Genomic DNA, 23637 nt, shown 5'->3' with positions numbered 1-23637 from the left:
TCCCAATCTAGGTGATTCAAACAAGAAAAAGCAATTGAATGCAGTGATGGATTGCTCTAATCACAGGCTTACCACAGAACGTTCTAGATTAAAGATCAATGGTTATATATTAGGAAGGCCAAGAATGCACAAATGTTTGGCTACCTCTGGGTCATGCTGCTTCATTTTCCATAGACTAATGTTAGAATAAGTACAAAACAGGAAATATGCATTACTAGACTAACATATAAAATACTAATCTTTTTGTAAACATTTCATATTTCACTGTGTATTGAAGACTGAAAATAATACTGGGCCATGCACTTTCACACTAACCTGAGGAACAGTGCTACAGTGAGTATTCACAAAATGCACACAGTAGTCATGTCAAACTGCTTTATTACATCTTAAATAACAGTACATTTTAATAGAGTATCTATCTTGCATCCAGCTTTCTTGTAGTACACCAACTTTAAAATTAAATACAAAAGGTATAGACTGGTACGTGGGTGCAATGAGCCCTACAGAACTTCATGGCTAGAGAAACTTCTTTTTTTTGCCAAAGTCCAGGCCTAATTCACAAGTGTTAACAATTTGTACAGAAAGCTGCAGGGAAGAAAAGAAGCATCTACTGCCGCCAGGGGAAGAGCATATCTGAATACACCGAGAAAATGGAAACCACCAAAATAATTTGGTATCATTTTAATTATAGAAGAAAGTCTGGAAACCTGTTCTTTAAAAAACTATTTCTGAGCTTCGTACAAATCAATGGATTCACACTAGACTGCTTCACTTCCAAAGCTGGGTGTGTAAATAATGGTCATTTTGACTCTCACTAGATACCAGGACATGGTACTATGAGAGATTTTTATAGTGCTACTCCATAAAATATCCAACATAAAAAAAAAAAAACAAAAAAAACGTGCATGGCTTCTTAAATTTCTCAAGTTTCTACACAGAGTAGCAACATTTTAAATCATAACAGCTGCAAAGGATATATTTCAATAGGTTATGTCTTAAAAGAAAAATAACTCCATACTCACATCTCAGCAATTCTACAGCATGCGATTGTAACAATAAACCCACCCATATGGAAATAAAAAAAAATCTGTTTAACTTAGAAATTTCAAAATCATTATTTTCAAAACATTGATTTGTACATCATTTAATACACAAAGAAATGACTGAAAATTCTAGCAAGGAATAGTGCCTAGTTTAAGAAAACAGTTTCAAAGTAAATGAGAAATTAACCGTTTGAGGGGTGGGTGGGCTACAGAAAATAGGTGTGTGGTCTGAGAAAGAAGAGTGCCACATAACCAACACACCGCCAAAAACAAAAAAGGGAATACAAATTCATGTGAAGTACAGGGTAGATTTTAGTTGCATTTTATCATGTTACCCACATTTTAATCAAGCATTCATTACCATAAAAAGCATGTGCTTGGTTACATGAAACTCATCATTCTATATATGTCACACGTGCAACAGTGTGACAATGAATAAAAAAAGGAACTACATTTACAACAATCCCAGGGCCACTGGGTTCAGACTTTTACTTTCATTAGGTTGAGCAATATATTAAAAAGAAATGAGTGAACTTGTTTAAAACCGTTCTATGCATAAGATTTTAAAACAGGTCAATATAGGAGTTAAAACAAGGCCTGAATGTTTTTTTTAACATGACAAGTGAACAGGTTCACTGATCTATTTTTTTTTTTTAAATAAACTTAGAATGAAAACCTTATTCATGTTTGATACTCTTCAGAGCTTTGTTAGTGAACCTTGTAGGATGATAGTGTTTTTAAGTCTCAAGACAAATACAGAAAATGGTCCCCAAATAAAAGCACTGTTTTAGTACAGAAAGTCTTCATTTTTTTAAGATAATTGTGCTCTTAGTTTCAGAAAACTGTGAAAAGTAGATTTTGCCCTTTGAAGTCTGGGGGATGTCCAAGTCAGTATATGACTAATTAGATATGCAAAAACTTCAATTCTGCAATACTGGAATGTCTTCTGGCATCAGAAAGTCCTTTTTGCCATCTGAAAATTAAAAGAAAACTAGTCATTCACTTGACCTGAACCACAGTTTAAAATGAATTGCTACAGAATTCGCTTCAACCTTTTGCTTTTTAATCTACATAACAAAAACAGATAACGTGTGAAACTACATTGAAAAACTTAAATGCAATATATAGACTACTATAAGAAATTTAAAAAAAATGCAGCCTTGTTCTTATGCCCTTAGGAGATTAATAACATTTTAAATGAAGTACAATTGTGTAGATAACTGCTATAGTTTGCAGATGTCAGAGTTGACCAATGTTGCAGTACTAAGTCCTGGAATGTCCTGGGATAGTAGGGTCTTCAGGATGGCAGAGGCAAACCCAACCCCAGCTCTTGATAACGGCGCTAAATATTTGGAGAAAGTATGACATACCAAGTGTCTGCTTCTAAGATTGCCTGTGTAGGGGGCCCTTTCAAAAATGCTGTAGTGATAGCTTTTGTGTGATGCATGAGCTCTGGACTCTGCTAGCAATCTGTCTGCCATGCTAAGAGTAACAAAATGAAATACAGACAGCAATCCATTTTGAAATTGTCCGTTTCCCCACTGGTCTTTCCTGTTTACCTTCTGCAAATGCCAACAGCAGCTAGTCAGATCTGTTAGAATGGCTTATCCTGTGTAACCAGAATCCTGACTGCCTGTATACATCTAGACAATGAAGCCTGAGTGATGTTGTGAGAGAGCACTGGACTCCCAAACACAAGTATGCAAGTTTGAGATATGCAGGTCCAAACCTAAGAGTCTGGCATGAGGCACAGAGAGTTAAGGCTGTTAGCCATAGTTCCTGTGGTACAAGGTTCAGTTCCTGTACCTGTCATTTACCTATTGTGTGACCCTGAGCAAGTCACTTAACCAGACAGTGCTTACGGACGAATTGGGGATAGGCTCCACAATGGTCCCCTGGATTGCAAGCCTAGTATCTACATATGAACCTATGTATTCTTTCACCCTTCTGTGGATTAGGAAGGAAAAAACAGGGAGATGAATAGCTTGGTTTCAGGATACCTCTTGTCATTATCTTGGGTAAGGAAAAGGAATTATTTAAGGTAATGCTACCCATATGGAAATTAGGAAGGGTTCTTTACACCTCAGGACTTGATTCAGCCAGGTGCACCTCTGAACTAAGAGTGTCTGTAGCTGGGCTATTTTCCATGTATGCAATTCAAGAGGTGCTGAGATTTCTGACTCAAAGGGTGGTAGTGTTAGATTTTCCAGCACACATTTCAGTTCCCAAGAGGAAAGATGTTCCCACCTGGGTGGCCTGATATACAAGACCAACTTTGGGAATTGTTTCATACAGGTATGAGCATATGCTGGAAGGGACATGGGAAGGCAGGCAGATATAGCTAGACTGCACCTTTAGACTAGAAGACGATGGTCCTTTCTTATTCCAATGCAGCTTGTGGGGGTAGAAAGTACAGTTTTGTACCTACAATAAATGTAGATGTCCGATAGGTATGCATCTGCAGTCATAACATATGGGTTGTCCTGCCTCAGGCAGCCCTTCGGTCGGCCGGATTCCAAAGTCTGGGTCTGGCCTCGGCTGATGTCGCACTTTCCCCGACGTCAGAGCATCTGGGGTATAAAAGCATCAGCCAACACCATTTTCCTCAGTTTTTCTTGCCCCAGATGGCAGGTGCCCTCTAGGAAGGCTAAATTTGGATAAATGCTGAAAAGTTCCAAACATTTACAAATTATATACATGAATAAACAAACAAATACACCATAATAGATTCCCCCAGCTAGCTAAAAGAGGGGGTAAGCACCCTAGGAATACCACAGAGGGGAAGGAGGGAGGGTAATCCTGACTGCAGATGCATACCTATCGGACATCTACATTTATGGTAGGTACAAAACTGTACTATGTCTTTCAAGGATGCATCTGCAGTCATAACATATGGGTTGAATACCATAGCCAAGCTGGGGAGGAGGAACTAAGAAAGGGATGGTGTAGTTAAAGATCCCCTGCGGGACTGCAGTTGCAAACCCTGCTCTGGATCTAGAGTATAAAGGTAGATTGTAATGCTTGGCAAATGTATGCACGGAGCTCCAAGTAGCAGCTTCTAAAATGTCCTTGGTAGCCACCCCCCCGTAGGAAGGCTGTAGTGGTGGCCGTGGCCCTTGTGGAGTGAGGCCTGATATTTTCAGGAACTGTCTTTCCATGAAAGGAGTAGCAAAAGTGAATGCAATTTCCTATCCATTTTGAAATTGTCTGTTTGGAAATTGCTCTTCCTTGCACCCCAGTTGCATATGCTACACAAAGTTGGTCAGTTTTTCTGCTAGTTTTTGTTCTGTCCAAGTAGTAGCATAGTTGTCTGTGTATATCCAGGGTGTGCAAAAGTTTTACCCCTCTATTCTGTGGATTAGGGAAGAACGTAGGCAAGTGAATAGCTTGGTTCAAGGATACCCTAGATACCACCTTTGGCATAAAAGTAGGATTGGTTCTTAGTGACACCCTGTCCTGGTGGAAAATAAGAAAAGGCTGCACTGCCATTAATGCTTGTAACTCAGATACTCTTCTTGCTGAAGTGATTGCCAGAAGGAATGCAGTTTTCCAAGATAGAAACTGTAGATCTGCTGATGCTGCTGGTTCAAAAGGAGGTAGTGTCAGTTTCTCCAGCACAAAGTTGAGATCCCAGGCAGGTAGAGGGGGTCTTCTTGGAGGTTTAATATTTTTGATCCCTCTCAGAAATTGTCTGAGGAGAGGGTGTGAGAAGATAGGTGGATCCACATTGTATTCTGCTGAAATTGCTGAAGCATGAATCTTAATGGAAGAATAGGACAGGCCATTGTGGAACAATTCTGCAAAGTATTCTAGGATATGTGCTAGGTTTGCCACTGTGACATCTGTGCCCTTTGCTGTGCTCCAAATGAGAAATCTCTTCCATTTAGCTGAGTATGTCTTCCTTGTGGAAGGCCTGCGAGCCTCCACGACAATGTCCTTCACCCTCTGAGATAAAACAGTTTGATTAGGATTTAAGGAATTTTCCAGGCAGTTAGCTGCAATGTTTTCAAGTTGGGATGCAGGGTCTTGAAATTGTTCTGCGTCAGAAGAATAGGCCATAGGGGGAGAGGCCATGATTTTGCCTGAGACATGCTTCTCAATAATGGATACCAGTGTTGTCTTGGCCAGTCCGGAGCTATTAGTATCACTTTTGGCTGTTCCTCCCTGATCTTCAGTAGAACCTTGTACATCAATGGGAGAGGTAGGAAGGCGTATACCATTAGGGCTTTCCAGCTGAAAGAGAGAGAGTCCACCCTCCAAGCTTGTGGGTGGTATGTCCTTGAGCAGAATGTCTTCAGTTGATGGTTGAGTGGAGAGGTGAACAGATCTATCTCTGGCATTCCCCATGTGTTTATGAGTTTGAAGATGTCTGGGTGCAGCATCCATTCGTGTGCATCCATGATAGTTCTGCTTAAGCTGTCCACCAGTGCATTTTCTTTCCCTGGCACGAATTGGGCCTGTAGTTGGATATTGAGATTCAGGCATAGTTCCCACAGATTCATAGCCATCCGGCATAGAGGGTAAGAATGTGTGCCTCCCTGCTTGTTTATGTACCACATGACCGTGGTGTTGTCTGTCCTTATTAACAGATGTCCTTGTTGGAGGAAGGGTTTGAAAGCCTCGATTGCATGCCTCACTGCCAGCATTTCCTTTTGGTTTATTTGCATGCTTAGCTGCCCTTGAGGCCATAGGCCTTGGATACATTTGTCCTCCATGTGTGCTCCCCATCCTCGGTCTGAGGCATCCGTGGTGATGGTCTGCCTTGTTTTTGGTTTGTTGAAAGGCAACCCTCTGTTGGACTGGCAGGCCTGAGCCCACCACAGGAATTCCTTTTGAAGGGATGGAATGATTGGTATCATGGTTTCTAAACTGTGACTGTGTTGAGACCATACACTCCTTAGGTACCATTGTAATTTCCTCATATGCAGCCTGGCATGTGGGATTAGAATTATGCAGGATGCCATGTAACCCAGGGCCTGCAGGATTTTCCTTGCAGTAAGCTGAGTTTGTCTTGTCAGGTTCATGAAATAATCTGGAAGTTGTTTTTGCTTTTCTTCTGTGAGAAAGGCCATTTGGATGTTTGTGTCCAGATCTGCACCCAAAAAGGTTATCCTTTGGGATGGTACTAGTCTTGACTTTTGGATGTTGACTGTGTATCCCAAGGCCTGTAGCAGGTGTATGGCATAGGCAAAGTCCTTTATCAAATTTTTCTTGTTGTCCGCTTGTATTAGGCAGTCGTCCAGGTATGGATAAATTTGAATTCCTTGTAGTCTGCAATGTGCAATTACTGATGCCAGGCATTTCGTGAATACTCTGGGCGCAGTAGATAAGCCAAAGGGCAATGCTGAGAATTGATAATGCTCTGATCCTGCAAGAAATCCGAGGTGTCTTCTGCAACTTGGTCGAATAGGGACGTGCAGTTATGCCTCCTTGAGATCTAGAGTCACCAGCCAAGACTCCTTGCCCAACATGGGAAGAAGTTGCTGTAGGGTCATCATTTTGAATTTTGGCACAATGAGATAAGTGTTCAGTGCGGACAGGTCGAGAATAGGCCTCCATTGATTTTCTTTTCTTGGTACAAGGAATAGTCTGGAGTAAAATCCTTGGCCTTGTTCTGAACATGGTACCTTTTCTATAGCTTTCATCTGAAGTAAATTGCTGATTTGTCTTAAAGCCTCTGCCTTCTGATTTGGTGGAAGGTTTGGCATTCCGCTTCTTTTTGGCAATGTGTGGAAGTGAAACCTGTATCCTTTGTCTATTATTTGCAGTGTCCATGTATCCTTTGTAATATAATGCCAGTTTTTTGAGAATAAAGCCAGCTTTCCGCCCAAGGGTGCTTCCAGTTGATCCCTGGTAGGCGGAATCAGAGTCAAGTCACTGAGCCTGTCCTGTAGTAGTGGCTGTCGTTGTAGCTGTTGCACTACTCCTCTGGTTGGCAGGCTGCCACTGACGGCCTCTGTAGGAGCCCTTCGATTGACCTCTGCCTCTAGAGCACCTGTTCCTGCCTCTCTGGGCTCTGTCCGAGTCTGGAAAGGACCAATTCTTTGTAGGCCAGTTTCTGCTGAACCTCGGTGGTTGAACTTGCAGGAAATCTTTAACTGTTTGCACAGATTTTGCTTTTTCTTCAACCTTTTTTAAGATCTCCTGAGCAGAGGAGCCAAATAAATTTTGTTTCTCCATTGGAGCATCCAGGAGTTTAGCTTTGACATGGTCTGGCAAAGATTGCTCCTTCAGCCAGGCATGCCTACGAATAACTGCCCCAGTCATAGCTGATCTAAATGAAGCCTCCAGTGCATCATAGCCACATTTTAAGAAATGATTACTAACCTGTTGTGAGTTATGTACCAAATCCTGAAGGGATTTACGGTCTAGGGGTTCAGGAGAAGAAAGTTTCTTATTCAGTTCATCTAGTAAATACTCTTGGTACTGTATCATATGAAATTGACAGTTTAATGCCCTGACAGAAAGAGTTGCAGATGTATACACCTTCTTTCCCCATCTCTCTAAAGCTCTAGACTCTCTTTCAGAGGGTAGAGGATTTTTGGCAGTAGCGGCTGCAACCCCTTTAGGGCCCTGAGAAATAGTTTCTGGGTCTGCAGAATGGGCTTTGTACAGATGGAAATGAGAATCCGGGACCCTGTAGTATCTGTCAGGTTTGGCAGGGGCCGGAGGAAGACTATCAGGGGCTGTACTGACATCATTGTACACATCATCAATTACATTTAGAACAGGAGGTATAGCTAAGGGCCTATGCTGAGGCAAATGCAAAAAGGTCCTTAATCTTTTTCTAGAATCAGAGAAATCCTGACCTTGCCATTGAAAATGCTCTCTCATGGAGTGTAAAGTCTCACCAAAGGAAAACTCTTCAGGAGGGGAGGCCGAAGGGATAGATTCCTCTGCATCTGAATCCTCATAAGGTGAGTAAGCCCCTTCCTGGTGGTCTGACAACTCAGATCCATCCGTGGAATCATCTGAGGAGTGTGGTTCAGAGGGGTCAGTCCTGGGCCTTTTGTCTGGAGGAGGTTGAGAGGCTCTGTCTGGGTGAGGTTGTGAACCCCTAATTAAGGAGATAAGGTCCTCAGCAAGGCTGAGGATCTGAGAACTAGAGGAAGGCCTCTGGGGGGTAGATTTGGCAGGCAAAACTTTTGAAAGTTTGGCAGCTTTAGCCCTAGAAAAGGCCTTAATGGACATGGAAGCAGGGGGCCTAGCTGCCCCACGTGCAGGGGTAGAAATGTCCAAAGGTATGGTGTCGGACAATTCCTGAACACTAGCTTCGGGGTAGGTAGTTCTGAAGCCGACTCAGGTGGGGCCTCTCGGGCCTCAGTGGTCGAAAGTATGGTTTTAGAAGAAGGAATCGCCAAGGATTCGGTTTCGGCCGAAACCGAGACACTCGCGGTAGGCCTAGCCGTGGTTTCAGCCGAAACCGCGGGCCACGAGTGTCGGTCCTTTTCCTTGCGTTTTTTGACCATATGCGAAGTCGGAGTCTCCGACGGCATTTTATAAGCAAAAGCGGCACAAAAAAATTCCTCTGCAAACTCCGACCGATGTCTAAGAGTTCGTCGGTTGAAGGAGGCACAGGCTAAACAGGGCGATACGTCGTGGTCTGGGCCTAAGCAAGGAAGGCAGTAAGAATGGAAATCCTTATGAGGTATTTGTTTCCCACAAGTTAAACAATTATTTACTTTGTCTGACATCGGCTGAGGCAAGAAAGAGTCCCCAACGGGGTACTTAGCTTTTTTCGAAGTCTTCGGTAGCTGAAATCACTGGATCTGACCGACCGGCACTTGTGAACAGCTTCTGCATCGGGCACCGCACGGCAAGAAAGACTGAGGAAAATGGCGTTGGCTGATGCTTTTATACCCCAGACGCTCTGACGTCGGGGAAAGTGCAACATCAGCCGAGGCCAGACCCAGACTTTGGAATCCGGCCGACCGAAGGGCTGCCTGAGGCAGGACAACCCATATGTTATGACTGCAGATGCATCCTTGAAGGACATCACAATTAGCCTTACACCAGAATGGAAGCCCTTCCCATTACTTCCTGGTACTTTGATAACTTCTTTCAGTATAGGTGGGACATCATGTGAAAAGGTTTGTTTGGACAGAATCAGTGGCAAATCATCTATGTTGTCAGTTTCAGAGGATGCAGTAATGACAGACCCCTTTGTTTTCGGTTACAAATGCCATGATTCTCCCTTTACCGAGTGTTAGCAGGAGAGAGAACCACTACTGCCTAGAACAGTAAAAATCCCATCAGTACCATCTTTGGTCTGTCTGCCATCACCTTTTGAAATATGCTAAGGATAAGGCTACAAGTCCCAAAAAGTGGTGGTCACACTATGCTAAACCAATCTGGTGACACCAACAGGCTACAGACAGGATGACAAGAAACAAAACTCTAAAGTGAGAAGCTTGAGAGCAGATAAGAGCTCAGCGCATTTGAACCCTTGATATTAGGTCCACTGGTAAGGGAACTCATGAGTTATAACAAATAAAAACTTGGATCTGAAGAAGTTCTGAATGTATTAAAGTGAAAGTGCTTTAGTTTTTTTTTTTTTTAAACTACCCTCAATCATCAACAAAAAACAAGCCCAAACAGCCAAAGATCTGCTAAGAATATGCACTGTAAAAGCAAGCCCAAAGCTTCAAGTTCTGCATGTTTCTGTTTTAAGAACGGAATGCCAGTTGGTATTTCAAAAATGGCCAGTTTTAAAACAGTCTTAATGCACTAAAATCTCCTACCCTTGTAAAAATCAGACTTGAGAGATCTATTTAGATAAATGTTAGCACATATAAAACTCAACACTGCCTCTAACCCGGTAAAAGCGGGCTGAAACACTTCTGAAACCTTGGATAGTCTATCACAAAAGAATGACAAAGCAGAACATCGACAGCAATCTAATCAGGTACAATACAGGAAATATAAATTGTCAATGTCTATGCAGAAGTAGTCAGACATACCTTCTAGGAAATTCTTCTTCTAGGAAAAGCATCTACAGAACAGCCTCTAGGGAAAATGGTTTGGACCAGACTAGTATCTAGTCATGTAAAAAAATTGCAGAAATATTGTAAATTCATAGTTTTTAAAAGGAAATAAGAGATGGGGCATTAGTTTCCCACTGGCTAGTAACTACAAAAAACACCCACTCACTGGTACACATGCAAATTAGAGGAATATTTTCATGCAATGGAATTCATCCATTCTCTCTAATCAATTTCTAGCCAATAATAAAGAATGTCCCTCCCTTTCTCACTGTTGTAAAAACAAAAGCCATGTACTTGCCACAACTCTTGACCCATGGTGTCTTGCTCCATCAGACTCAAAAGTTGGGTTACCAGATCCACCCTCAGCACTATTTTTCAAGAGCTTGGATTCAGTGTTCTGACTCTTCCCTTACCCATAATTCCTTCTGGTCCCCAAATTACTACAGATTGAGTTTGCTTCCTTGTAACTAGACCACCACCCAAAGAAAAACAACACAGGGATAAAAAAAAAAAAAAAAAACTTAACTGAACAAGGGACATGGATAACAGTGTTAGGTTGTCCCAAAGACACAGCCCTTGGTCAGGTCCAACCAATCAGCTGGAAGCAAAGAAGTGATGATTTAGGATAGGAAATGGAGGAAGGGAATGTTCAGTCAGATGGAACAAGACAGCACAGATCTAGCACTACGGTATTTAATTTTCATATCCAATGTTGTCTTTTCCATCCAATTCAATACTTGGGAAACATTCCCAAGCTACCACAAAATACGTGTGGTCTCAGAAGGATATTGGAGTATGGTAGAGCCAAAGGATGTACAACAGCTAGACTGTATATACAATCTGTACTACAACACAAAGGTATGAACTGTAGACCAAGTAGCCACAGCACAAATTTCATCAATGGCAAATGCAGCTAAAAAGGCTGCTGAGGTAGGCACAGCTCCGGCTGAATGAGACTTGGGTTTGCCAAAGGTTAATATTTTGGCAAAGGACATTTTTCAGAAAGGCAGCTGGACAATGTTACTTTAGATACTCATTGTTTCAATTTACTGTTTAATTAAAATGAACACTGGAAAACAAGCGATAAACCAACGAATAAAAACAATAGTTCAGCAAGGTAGCAGCCTGGCAGTACGGATCCACAGAATACAAAGAGCTTGAACGCAAGATTATTTTATTAAAAGAGCGTTTTCGCTGCTTGAAAAGTCTGCAGCTTCATCAGAAATAATTAAAATGCATATATACATGCAGTTTGAGGCACAAGGAGACACCAGTGATGTAAAAATCAAAAGAAATAAAGACAATTACATAGGACAATCAGTCTATAAAAAGTATTAAAGTACAGTCTACCATGCTAGGAAATAAAAATAAAGACACAAGTTCACCCTAATAGTGGGAAGAGGGCAAGAAAGTCCTGCTGAATCTTCTGCAGGTCTCCTGGAAGAAGAGGAAGAGGAGAGAAAGCATAAAGAAACATCCCCTTTCCAAGGAAAAGAAAAGGTGTCCGTCTTCCACCGCAGATGGCATGGCACTCTGGAAAAGAAAATCTGAAGCTGCCTACTGTGATGGGAGGCATAAAGATCTACCTGAGGAATACCCACTGATGTTCAATGTTCAGATACCTGTCTCTGTGAAGCATCCATCCGTAAGTCTGTTTTGGACATGGTCAGAAAGTCTTCCACTAGATTGTGCTCTGAGGGAATGTATAATGCCTGAAGAGTTAACTAATAACGGAGAGCCACTTCCCAAGCCTGAATTGCCATCCTGCAGAGGAGGTAAGATTTTGTGCCGCCTGCTTGTTGACATACCACATCAGTGTACTGTTGTCTGGGTAGGAAAACATGGGGCAAAAAGCCTGAAGGGTCAGAATCAGAGCTCTCATCTCTGATGTTGATATGATCTGACTTCTGATGGGGAGGCCAAAGACCCTGAACTTTTTTTTGGATGACCAAGAGAAGCCGCCCACTCCATGTCTGAAGAGACAGGCGGCTGAAAATGCCAGCCTGGGTTGACAGCGAACTGTTGAATCCACCACTCAAATTCTTTCTTGAGACAGGTACACTGAAATTCAAAGCGCGACAATGCTGTAGCCAAACTGATTTGAGGTACCAGTGAAGCTTCCGTACATGCAGTCTGACAACAGGAAGCACTGGAATAGAAGAAACCATGAATTCCAGGGCCCAACAAAACTCTCTTGCTGGCATGGCATTCAGAGGAAAAGGAGACGTAAAGAAGGCTGCCAACAATACCACCATTGGAGGAGGGAGAGAGGGCTACACTGGCAGTATCTTAATCCTGCATCCAGAATGCACATGATCCTGAGGGGGAGTCAGGACAAACTTTTGGAAGCTGATAAAATACCCCAGACTTCAAAGGAGAGAGATGGTGAACTGCTGATCCTATAATAATTGACTGGAAGAAGACACCTGAAGCAACATGTCATCAAGATAAGGAAATATCTGAATGCCTTGGAGCCTGCAGGAGCTAGGCATTTTGTGAATACCCTTGCGGCAGTACAGAGGCTAAAAGGAAAGCACAGAACTGAAAGATGAGAGGAAAACGCAGAGAAATGTAAAATCTTTCTGAAGAGAGAGTGAATAAGGATATGAAGGTAAGCACCTTTCGGATCCAAGGACACCAGAAAAGCCTCTGGTAATAAAACAGAAAACGGAGTTTGAAGAGTAAGCATCCAAAAGGAAAGAATCTTGAAAAAGGTATTGAGCCAAAAGAGATCCAAAATAGGTCTCCAAGTGCCCTCCTTTTGAGGGACCAGGGATATCCTGAAATAAACGCTCCTTCCCACTTGGGAAGGGGGGTAGGTTGAATGGTTCCTTGGTTCAACAAAGACCCTAGAACCTTCAGGAAATGAGGATGTTGCTCTAGGAGGCTGAGAAATTCCAGAAAAAACCCAAGAGTCTAAAGTGATGAGGCTGCAATTTGGAAGACAAATGAACCTGGTCTAAAAGAAAGGGGTGGGGCAAACTGTCAAAAATACAGGCTTATCGGATAAAGGAGGTTTCTGGGCCACAGAAATCTAAGAAGCCTTAGGTTCATAGGTGTGTACTAGGCTAAGGGCCCTGGAGCCTTTACAAGCCTAGCCCATAGGATTACCCTGGCATAATGCCACCCGACCTTAGTTTCCAGTGCCTCTGTCAAGAAGAGCCACTGCAGTGATCCCCGGGGTGAATTTTCTATTTCCCATCTACTCATCAAGACTTCTCTTGAAGAGGGCCTGTTTGATATGTATGGGAAGTCTATTCCATAGCATGAGCAGTCTCTGCGTTATGAACCTGTCCCTCCAGCATGTTCTGTTGATTGTGGTAATGAGGTTAAGGTCTCTGGAGCATGTGGTGTGGAGGGATTGGGATTTCTTTAGATGTAGCATTTCTAACAGAGCTGGGTCAGACATGCCTTTGTAAGGCAAGCAGAGATCGACTATGTAGGTGATATGAGACAGAGAATAGTTGGAGTTTTTTGAGTCTGTCTATATAGGACAAGTGTTTTAGGCCTAGGATCCTCTTTGTGAGGTACTTTTGCGGGCTCTCCAGTTGTTGCAGGTGTCCAGTGAGGTACATGCCAAATGGGGCATTGTACACGATGACTGGCCTAATGAGGGAAGAGTAGAGGGAGACAATGACCTCTTTCTTCCTGGATGCAAATCCCTTAGTAATGAGATGTGCCACATAGAAGGACTTTCTGACCACAGTGGCAGTGTGGTGGTGAAAATAGAGGTTGCTGTCAACCTGTTTTCCCAGAGCTCTTATAACGCCTTCTTTGTTTAATAGACTACCATTAATGTGGTAGTTCATGGGAACTGGGTTTTTCCTAAAGGGGATGATGACACTTTTTTTTGGCATTGAGCTTAAGGCCATGGTTCTGACACCTGTCGTTGGTCTTAGTGAGGCCTTTCTGTAGGATGTCAACATCACTTGGGGAGTTAACAATGACTCCCAACTTGCAATTGTCTGCAAACTTTGTCAGCCAGAGTCCCTTCGTGTTGGCCTAGACTTCTTCAAAGCAGATATCAAACAGGAGAGGACCCAGGACTGATCCCTGTGGGACTCCACTTGTGACTGGTTGGCAGTCTGATTTGGAGTCAGCTACCTTCACAATGTGGGTTCTATCTATGAGCCAGTTTGCAACCCATCTATTGATATCGGGGTTGATGCCTAGCTTAGTGAGTTTTTCTATGATTCCTGAGTGGGGAATGGTATCAAAGGCCTTGGCCAGATCCAGGTAGGATGTATGAACCACCTTGCCTTCATTCACAGCTCTGGTGATTGACTCCAGGAAGTCGACCAAGTTGAGCAGGCATGATCTATCCTTCACAAAACCAAACTGTGTGGGATCCAGAGTTTGGAGATTCCCTATATCCTTGTTAATTATGTCCATGATGATGCATTCCATAGCTTTGCATAACAGACTTGTCAGGCTAATGGAGTGATAGTTCCCAGGGTATTTAGTCACTCCTCCTTTGTGGAGAGGGATGACTATAGCAGTGCACCATTCAGTAGGGACAAAGCCTGAGGTGAGGCTGTGATTGAACAGGGCACACAGGTGAGTTGCCAGTTCACTCTGTAGTTCATATAGAACACAGCCAGGGATATTGTCAGATCCCATAGAAGCTGTATTCTTGGCCTTGGACAGTGCTGTTTTAACCTGTGCAGCAGTAATACTGCGTGCCTGGCAATCTACTGGTATTGTGACTGGTCCTTTGGAGGGGAGAGGGCTAAAGTTGGCACTGAATCTGTTGGCCAGTATATTGGCAATATATGTTGGCTCTGTATAGGAAGTTCCATTGTGCAGTACCTTAGCAGAGAGCACACGCCTACCACCTCTCCTGCCTTTAGAGGCCTGGCAGGGTTGCCTGTGAACAAACGCAGACCTAGGAGGATAATTCCTCTGGAACTTGGGAGAGAGAAAAATATGTTTAAGGTCTAGCAAGGCTTTGAAGATACTTAAACACAGCAGCAGTCACAAAAAAAGTGTGTATTATCCAAATGAGCATCCAACAACTTGGCCTAAATGTCCTCAGGTACAAACTGGAGACAAAGCCAAGAATAACACCTCACGATGGACCTAAAAACTGCAGCCCTAGAAGCAGTATCAGCATCATCATAGTTGCACTTAACAGAGTGGTGAGCCACTTGACAAGTAGAAACTAAGAGAAAAGGCAGAGGATTTGCATTCACAATCAGGAAGGGCAGAGATTACCTAACAAGCCTAAGCAATCAAGGCCAGAGCATAGCTGGTCATGTGGGTATGGTAATTAATAGCTCTGGCAGCAGTGTAAACTTTTTTGCCAATCCTCTCCACTGCCCTACTATCCTTATCAGAAGACAAGTTTTGAAGACACCACAGCAGGATCAGCAGAAAAAATATTTAAATAAAAACTGACAATCCTCAGGAACCTTATAGAACCTATCAGGTTTCTTAGGAACAGAAGGCTGAGAATTAGGAGACTTGGAAGCAGCAATGATGGTATCTAGCAAGACAGCCAACACAAGAACTACCAATGGTTTAGGATTATCCAACTGAAGTAATTTCTTTTCTGAAGATCAGACACTTAAAAATCCTAGTTAAAGAATTCCATCATCCTAGCAATTGTACCACCAAACAACAATTCCTCAAAAGGAGACTCGGGGCTAAGAGACTTCTCTGCATCAGAAACATAAGCCAAAGGCAAATGCATCTGTGATGAACAAAATAAAGATAACCCAACCAGCCACTGAATCCACATCTGAGGAATCTGGTTCCTTATGCCATGTAGAAGGGATGAAGGCCCAAGGAGAAGTGGGTACTGAAACCCCCTTGAGGAGGCTTTAGGGCCATTAAGGCAGAAAACAAGCCCCTAGTAAACTCTTGCCATTCTTTTGAGGACATACAAGAAGGGACATTAGCCTTGGCAAGGTTAAGAGAACCCGAACTTCCTCCCTGAACAATATCCGCAGAATCCCTCTTGGACCTTCTGAGATCAACAACAATGGCTCCCCCCTTGACATCCAAAGTAAACTTCAGCAAAACCTCAGAGGACGTGTGAAAAGACTGCTCCACACCGGCAGGGTTGCAACAGAAGGGTCAGACGCAGACATCGTATGACCTACAGAGCTGCTTCTAGATGGACATCTGGTTTAGGCTGGACAGCTAAAGTATCCAGCCAAGACTTCTTGGCCTTCTTTTTACCTAGCAGGACTATCGATGGGTTAAAGGATTCTGCCATGGTACCCCGGGCTAACTATTTAAGCCATTGGTTTTCAAGATAAATGGCCAGGGAAGACAAATGGCTTCTGAGTGTCTTAGGCACAAACGCCTTGCAGATACTACAAGAGGTATCGTCATGGGAAGCACCCAAGCAAAAAACAGTTCATAACAATCCTTATCGGGAATCTGCTGCCCACACTGACATTTTCCCTTTTTGGATGACAAACTCTTCAGTAGTAAAATAAAATACAAGACCAAGTAGGCTCTGACCAGTTCCTTCTGGACACCTAAAAACAAAGAAAAACATTGCTAAACTTTACAAATATAGTATTTTCCATGCATGGAACAAACTCCCCCTTAACATCCGAATCATTTCTAACAAAAATCTCATTAAATCTGAACTTAAAACTTTTCTCCTAAATGCCAACACCTGTCACTGCAATGATCCCACTTAAATCCCACCTTACTACCTCTCACACTTTAAAAAAAAAACACCTAACACATATTGCAAGTATCCTATCATCACTCTCTTTTTTGTCGATTTAAAAAAATCTAACTTTTGTACTGTATGTTATGCACTTTACTGTAATGTTTATGTAAACTTCATTCTCAGGCCTTTTGTACATTTCTAATGTTCTCATGTAAAGCACATTATTGTAATGTATGCATAAAACTTCATTGTCAGATGTTTTTCTTTTTTGTAACTTTGTATGTAATAACTATCTGGAGCTTTTCTCCTCAGTTCTCCACTGAAAACAGGCCACTGGCTCAGCTGGACTAACCTGGTTAACAAATGACGAAACAAATAAAAACAAAAAAAACAACCAACCAACTCCAATGGGGCACTTATTTGGTGTTGCTAAAAATTCAGTACTGCAACAAGGCATTCAGGCCAACTGGCAAAAACTGCATTTGAAATGGCAACATAAGAAGTTTAAGGTCACTGCATTCATATGTCTCTTCTACACCCTATGTTCTTTGCAGGAAGCACAAATATGACATACGGGGCATACAATATCTTTTTTAGGCTTTTTCATACTGGCCGGGCATCAGACTGCTGTGGGCAGGACATCTCTTCTATGAAAGAATACTGTGATATAGAAGGACAATTTTATACTACACAAATCTGCAACTGCAAACTACATACATCATCCACATTCTGTTTTGAATATCAACTGCTATGCAATTTGCAGGCTTAATGCTATGGTTACTTGTTATGCCAATGTCACTGTATTAAGGTACCTGCCCTCACATATGTAGATTCAGGTTCAAACAATTTTAAATACCAGAGAACTGGCCAAGGGAATGAGGAGGCGGCATACAGAGTTGGTTCCATTCTCAAGGCCAGGAATTTCCTAGTCCAACTGCACCACACATACACACAGTCAAGACTAGGAAAACCCCATAAAGTCTGCAACAGTGCAGTCAGCTACTAGAGCATTGACTGTTTGCTATACATCACTACATGCATCCCCCTTGTGCAGATTAAGGACAGTGGACAGAGCAAATAGAAAACTCCCTTGTTTCTCAGTATCATCTACCAAGTGCCATCAATCCAACCATAATGTTTCATAGTTTAGTACTAGGCTATCTGCCCTGGGGCATTTGTAAGCCTAGCCATAGTGATGTGGCTTTCGCCACCCCATGAAATGGTACAAAAATGTACAGAATAGATTTAGAATACTGTGCCTCTGTCTAGTAGTGACACAGTGAAGGTCCCCTTATATAACAGAATTAATTTACTGTGCCCCTGTCTAGTAATGAAACAGATGTGACCCCTGGGGTAAACTTACGATCTCCCATCCACTCATCAAGATTTCTCTTGAAGAGAGTTAGTGAGGGGCTCTGCCTAACATGAACTGGGATTCTGTTCCAGAGCATGGGAAGCCTCTGGGTTATGAATCTATCCCTCCAGCATGTCCTATTCATACTTGTGCCGAGGTTTAAGTCTTTAGCTCTCGTGGTTCTGATGGATTTGGATTTTTTGAGGTGGAGCATGTCCATCAGTTTCTGATTGGACATGGCCTTGTAAGTCAGGCACAGATCACCTCTGAGCAGGTGGTATGCTACTGAATAGAGCTGGAGTTTCTTTAGTCTGGCAGAATAAGACATATGTTGGAGACCCTTGATCCTCTTGGTGAGGTACTTTTGTGGTCTCTCCAGCTGTTGCAAATGCCGGGTGAGGTACATACCAAATGGGGCATTGTACTCAATCATGGGTCTGATGAGGGAGGAGTATAGGGGTACAATGACATCCTTGGATCTGGATGTGAATCCCTTCATGATAAGGTGTGCAAGGTACAATGTCTTTCTAACCACTTCGGCAACGTGGGTGTCAAATGAGAGGTCGCTGTCGACTTGGGTCCCTAGGTCTCTGATTATTTTTTCCGTACTCAGTGGGTTGCTGTCTATGTGATAATTTGTGGGTACTTTGTTTTTCCCAAAGGGGATGACTATACATTTTTTGGCATTTAGTTTAAGGCCATGACTCCGGCACCAGTTGTCCGTTTCTGTGAGGCCTTTTTGTAGGATGTGTGTGTGTCCACTGGTGTATCGACTATGGCGCCTAGTTTGCAGTCATCTGCGAACTTTGTCAGCCACAACCCTCCCATGTTTGCTTTAACATCTGAGAAATAAATGAAAGGGGTCCCAGGACAGATCGCTGTGGGACACCACTTGTGACTGGCTTTGAGTCTGACATTGCTCCAGCGATTTTAACTTTATGGGTTCTGTCCTTTAGCCAGTTTGCAACCCATCTAGTGACATAAGGGTTTACATTTCAGCTGTTGAGCTTATCTATTATGCCTGAGTGGGGTATTGTGTTAAAGGCCTTAGCCAAGTCCAGGTAGGCTGTATGGACTGCTTTGCCCTCATCAATGGCTCTAGTGACTGTTTTGAAAAAGTCAACCAGGTTCAAAAGGCAGGATCTGCCCTTTACAAAGCCGAACTGGGTGGGATCAAGTGTCTGTAGGTCCCCAATGTCTCTGTTTATGAGTTCCATAATGATTCTTTCTATAGCTTTGCAGACCAGGCTGGTTAAGCTTATGGGGCGGTAGTTCCCAGGGTCTATAGAGGTACCCCCTTTGTGGAGTGGGACCACTGTTGCTGTACGCCAGTGTTCAGGTACATATCCTGTAGTAAGGCTAAGGTTAAATAGCATTTTTATGTGCGGGTTTAGCTCCTCTTGGAGTTCACGTAGCACGCAACCCAGGATACCGTCAGGTCCCACTGATGCTGTGCTTTTAAGCTTTGCTGAGGGCTGCTCTCACCTGGACATCTGAGATGACAGGGAGATTACATTCAGCTGGGATAAGTATTTCTTCTTTTGGGGGTGAGGGAGGGGAGAAATTTGCACTGAACCGGTCAGCCAGAATGTTGGCAATATCTGTGTGTTCAGTGTATTTTTTGTTGTTGTGACAGCAACCATTACACAGTGCAGAGTTTCTTCCTGAATGTTTCTATCCCCATACCTTCTGACCACCATCCCATTCCATGGCTGTTATCCAAGGAGCTACTACAGGGTTATATTCTTGTGTGTTCCACCTCTTCTGCTGCTCCCATAGCACAGTGATGAACACATGGCCCCACAATACTGGCCTCAGTGAATCCCAGGTAATATCTAATGCTGCCTGTTGGGTGTTCATGTTTTGGCCCTTCAAGTGTGCCCTTGCCTTAACATCTAGCCTCCACGTGTCACTGTTACAGTCTGCACTGCTTTCCTCCCCCAGTATGAGCAAACCAGCATCAGCTGTTCAGTTCCACCCTCCCTGACTGGCTCTTCCAGCAAGTGGGTTGCTAAATGATCCTAGTTTACAGTAAGACCTTTATCCCTCTGAACTATGGAGCCAGTGTACTGTTAAGAACTGTTCCATGTGACGTTTATTCATTCCCTGATACCCACTTTACTCCATTCAGGACTGTGGAGAAAATAAACTTGTACCAGGACTCAGTGGGCACAAGGAAGAGAAACTGCTACTGTGAGATGTCACCTACAAACGGCAAGATAAACACACAAACGTAATGTTCAGATTCACATATTCAGCTATGGTACACCTTAGGAACCGGGAAGAAAATGCAGTACTTGGTAAAAACCCTTGAAGACAAGCAGATTCTAAGGTGGCACCCGGGCCCAGGACAAAACTGGAGAACCCAATGCTGTGAGACAGCAATGAAAACTACTGCAATGTTAAGCAGCCATGTTTCCTATGCAAATGAGTAAAAAAATCCACAGTCTCCTCTTCCTGCCATACACACACACTATGCTGTAATGCAGAGATGCAAGGAAGCCTCCCAAAGACACTTTATGCACTTGTTGTTAAACAGTACAAAGGGAAGCCTGAAGAGCATGCAACCATCTAGCCATGAATATTCCTTGCAATTTTAAGATTTACCAAGTAAACCGGTCCAATGGCCTTTTCCCAGCACAAGTACAATATGCAAAGATGATTACAACTTAATCACAGTCAAAACCTGCAGTGCATAAAACAGTAGATGGTACAGCATCTGTAAATTACTTAAAACGTGTGTATTTTATTATATATATATATATATATATATATATATATATATATATATATATATATATATATACATATGTGTGTGTGTGTCTGTGTGTGTACACACACACATACATACAGTGGATATAAAAAGTGTACACACCCCTGTTAAAATGCCAGGTTTTTGTGATATAAAAGAATGAGACCACAATAAATAATTTCAAAACTTTTCCCACCTTTAAAGTGACCTATAACCTGTACAATTCAATTGAAAAACAAATCTGTTAGGGGAAAAATATAAATAAAAAATGTACAATAAGCTGGTTGCATAAGTGTGCACACCCTTAAACTAATACCTTGCTGAAGCACCTTTTGTTTTAATTACAGCATTCAGCATGCCATTAGTTAGAGAGACTGATTAATCCCAAATAAAGTTCAGCTGTCCAAGTAGGGCATAATCCTGGTGTTGAGTAGCATAACCCTCAGTTTTTTAATTGTGCTGTTTACGGAAATGGGTTTGACTTTTGAGCCTTGCCTAAAAAAGGCACTATGGGGGCAGCAAGAGCTTTGCCAGTATTCGAAAGCCTAGTGGTGACAGGTGCAAGCTGTCTCTTGTGAAGCAACATGGCTTGTCGAGCATGTCATCTCAGACTGTCAGACACTGGATCCCATTTGAATGACACCAGAAGCTTAGCCAATTGTTGAAATTGATAATTTTTACTTTATACTGAGGTATCACTCTCGGGGAGGGCAGGATGCCACTCAGGGTCAGGGTCATACCAGCCTGGGCTACATGATCAGAGAGCTCTTCCATGTCTCTTTTCATGTAGTCCAGGGAGGTACATCTCAGGTCATTCACACCAACATGAACAATGACAGAGTCACATTTGTACTTGTTCTGGAGTGACCTGAGTGCTTGTGTTGTGTGGCGGATTCTGGCTCCCGGCAGGCAGCTAACAGTAACCTTCTGCTTGTCCAGCCTAGTGAGTGGGATGTTAGTGTGCCTGACTATAGAGTCACCTATTACTACTGTGTTAGGTATGTTATTTCACCTTAAGGGCTGTGATTGTGTGGCACACTGATTTTGTGTTTTATGTGTTGTCTGGTTTGTGATGGGAGGTGCAGGTTGTTTGAGTGTCTGCTTTGGAGGTCTCCGATGCTTTTGCAGGTTTTTATTTAGAGCCTCTGAGTATGATTTTGTGTATTTGTGTGTATTTTTGCCAGTGCTGGTTTAGTAGGTCTGTGTGTGGCTGGAGGCGTGGTGCAAGTGTTAACCTTCTCCTCTTGATTGTCTGTTCCAGTCTTGGGTGGAGACAGCTTAGCCTCCTGTTTGGCTGTATAACTGCATCTCTCACATATGTTAGTGTTTTGTGGTAGGAGGAGAGGGTTGTCTGCGTACATGAGGGAGTTGTAACATTGCCTCTGGATACCCAGATTCACCAGCAGGACTGGAGAGAACACCTGAAATTGCCCTTTGGCCATGCCTGAATAGTAGGGTGAGCTGCTTAGTCACTTGGTTGGTGAGGGGTGAATAAAGAGCCTTGCCCTGCTGGGCAATCAAGTGTCACGGTATATTAGTGCTTGCTATTAGGTCTGAGCAAGTGCTGGGCTGTAGGATGCTTTTTGAGTGCTTAGGTTGAGAGTTAGACTAGTTTCAAGGGAAAAACTGAAGAGGAGATTTAGTGGAGCTGGGAATAATTTAACCCTAGCTAACCGGCGCTGCCCGGTGCGCAAAACCGTGCAAACGCGGTTTTTATACAGGGAAATGAAAGATAGAAATTAGCCCAAAATGGCCAATAAACTACTAACTTCTGGGCTGGAACCACTCCTCCAGGGACAGATAGGCTGCTCAAAGTTCCCCTCTCTCACAGGTGAAAAGAGAAAAGTACAGTTTTGTACCTACCATAAATGTAGATGTTCTAGAGTGTCTTCACTGCTGCAGTCATTACACTTTGGATGTTCTTCATCTCACATTGCTGCAGTCCTTACTTATGGGTAGTCCGCTGTCCTCGGTCGGCCCGAATACCAAAGTATTAGGCTGACGTCGGTCATGGGCGCACAGCCCTGACATCAGAGCGTCAGGGTATAAAAGCGCATGACCGACGTCATATCCTCAGTCTTTTTTGCCGCATGGTCCGATGCAGAAGCAGCGTTGCAAGTGCCGTTCGGCTTTCTGAAATTTTTCGTTTTCGGAGTTTCAGACATACCAAGTTGGGCTAAGTACCCCGTTGGGGAACATTTTTGTTTTTTCTTGCCTCAGTTATTTACCGGATGTCAGAAAAAGTGAATAATTGTATTTCTTGTGGGAAGCAGATACCGCATAGGGATTACCACTCGCTTTGTATTCCTTGCTTGGGACCGGAGCACGACGTAGTTGGGTGTCGGTTTTGTGCTAGGTTTAATAAGCGCACTATTAAGAGAAGGCTAGATTGCGCTAGATTAGTCTTTGGCAAGCGGTGTAATTATAATATGCCGTCGGATCCTCAGACGCCCGCTTCCACGAAGAAGCGTAAAGACAAATCTGTAAAGCCTAGGCAGGATGATTCGTCCATTTCGGACGCCGGTCCTTTGGAGCCTGCAGTGGAACAGGTGGCTCCGGCTGAAGTTTCTGTTGAGTCTCAGGGGGAAACCTTGATTTTACAGGATGTGGCCTCACAGGAGTCAGGTCAGGCTGAAGGGGCCTCTCAGGTTACTATTCTCCCTTCTTTGCCTAAGGGGGTTAGGCCTTCTGCTACTGTTTCTAGGGCTCCTTCTAAGGGCAGGTCTGTTTTGCCTTCTTCTGGGGTTAGTTCTGGTTCTTCAGGGTCTGTACCTAAGAAGCATATGCTTAAAATGGCAGAAGATTTGATTACTTTGATTAGAGGTTCCATGCCCCCCCCCCCCTGATAAGAGGCCCTGGGTAGAGCCAGAGTT

The 23637-nt window shown here is 43.1% G+C and overlaps 1 protein-coding gene across 3 annotated transcripts in view; it reads right to left on the bottom strand.

The window, feature by feature from the left end:
• Positions 1-361: 361 nt before the first annotated feature.
• GNB1 (G protein subunit beta 1) overlaps positions 362-23637 on the bottom strand; it is a 1803552-nt gene continuing 1780276 nt past the window's right edge. For all 3 annotated transcript variants that reach the window (XM_044062129.1, XM_044062128.1, XM_044062130.1), the window contains one exon: positions 362-2016. The gene's annotated coding sequence lies outside the window, so the exon portion shown is untranslated. The remainder of the gene's footprint in view (positions 2017-23637) is intronic.

This window comes from Protopterus annectens, chromosome 2.part1 (genome assembly GCF_019279795.1).
Source record: "Protopterus annectens isolate FY-2018-M chromosome 2.part1, PAN1.0, whole genome shotgun sequence".
Taxonomy (NCBI): domain Eukaryota; kingdom Metazoa; phylum Chordata; order Ceratodontiformes; family Protopteridae; genus Protopterus; species Protopterus annectens.
This window is presented reverse-complemented; position numbering and strand designations above follow the sequence as displayed.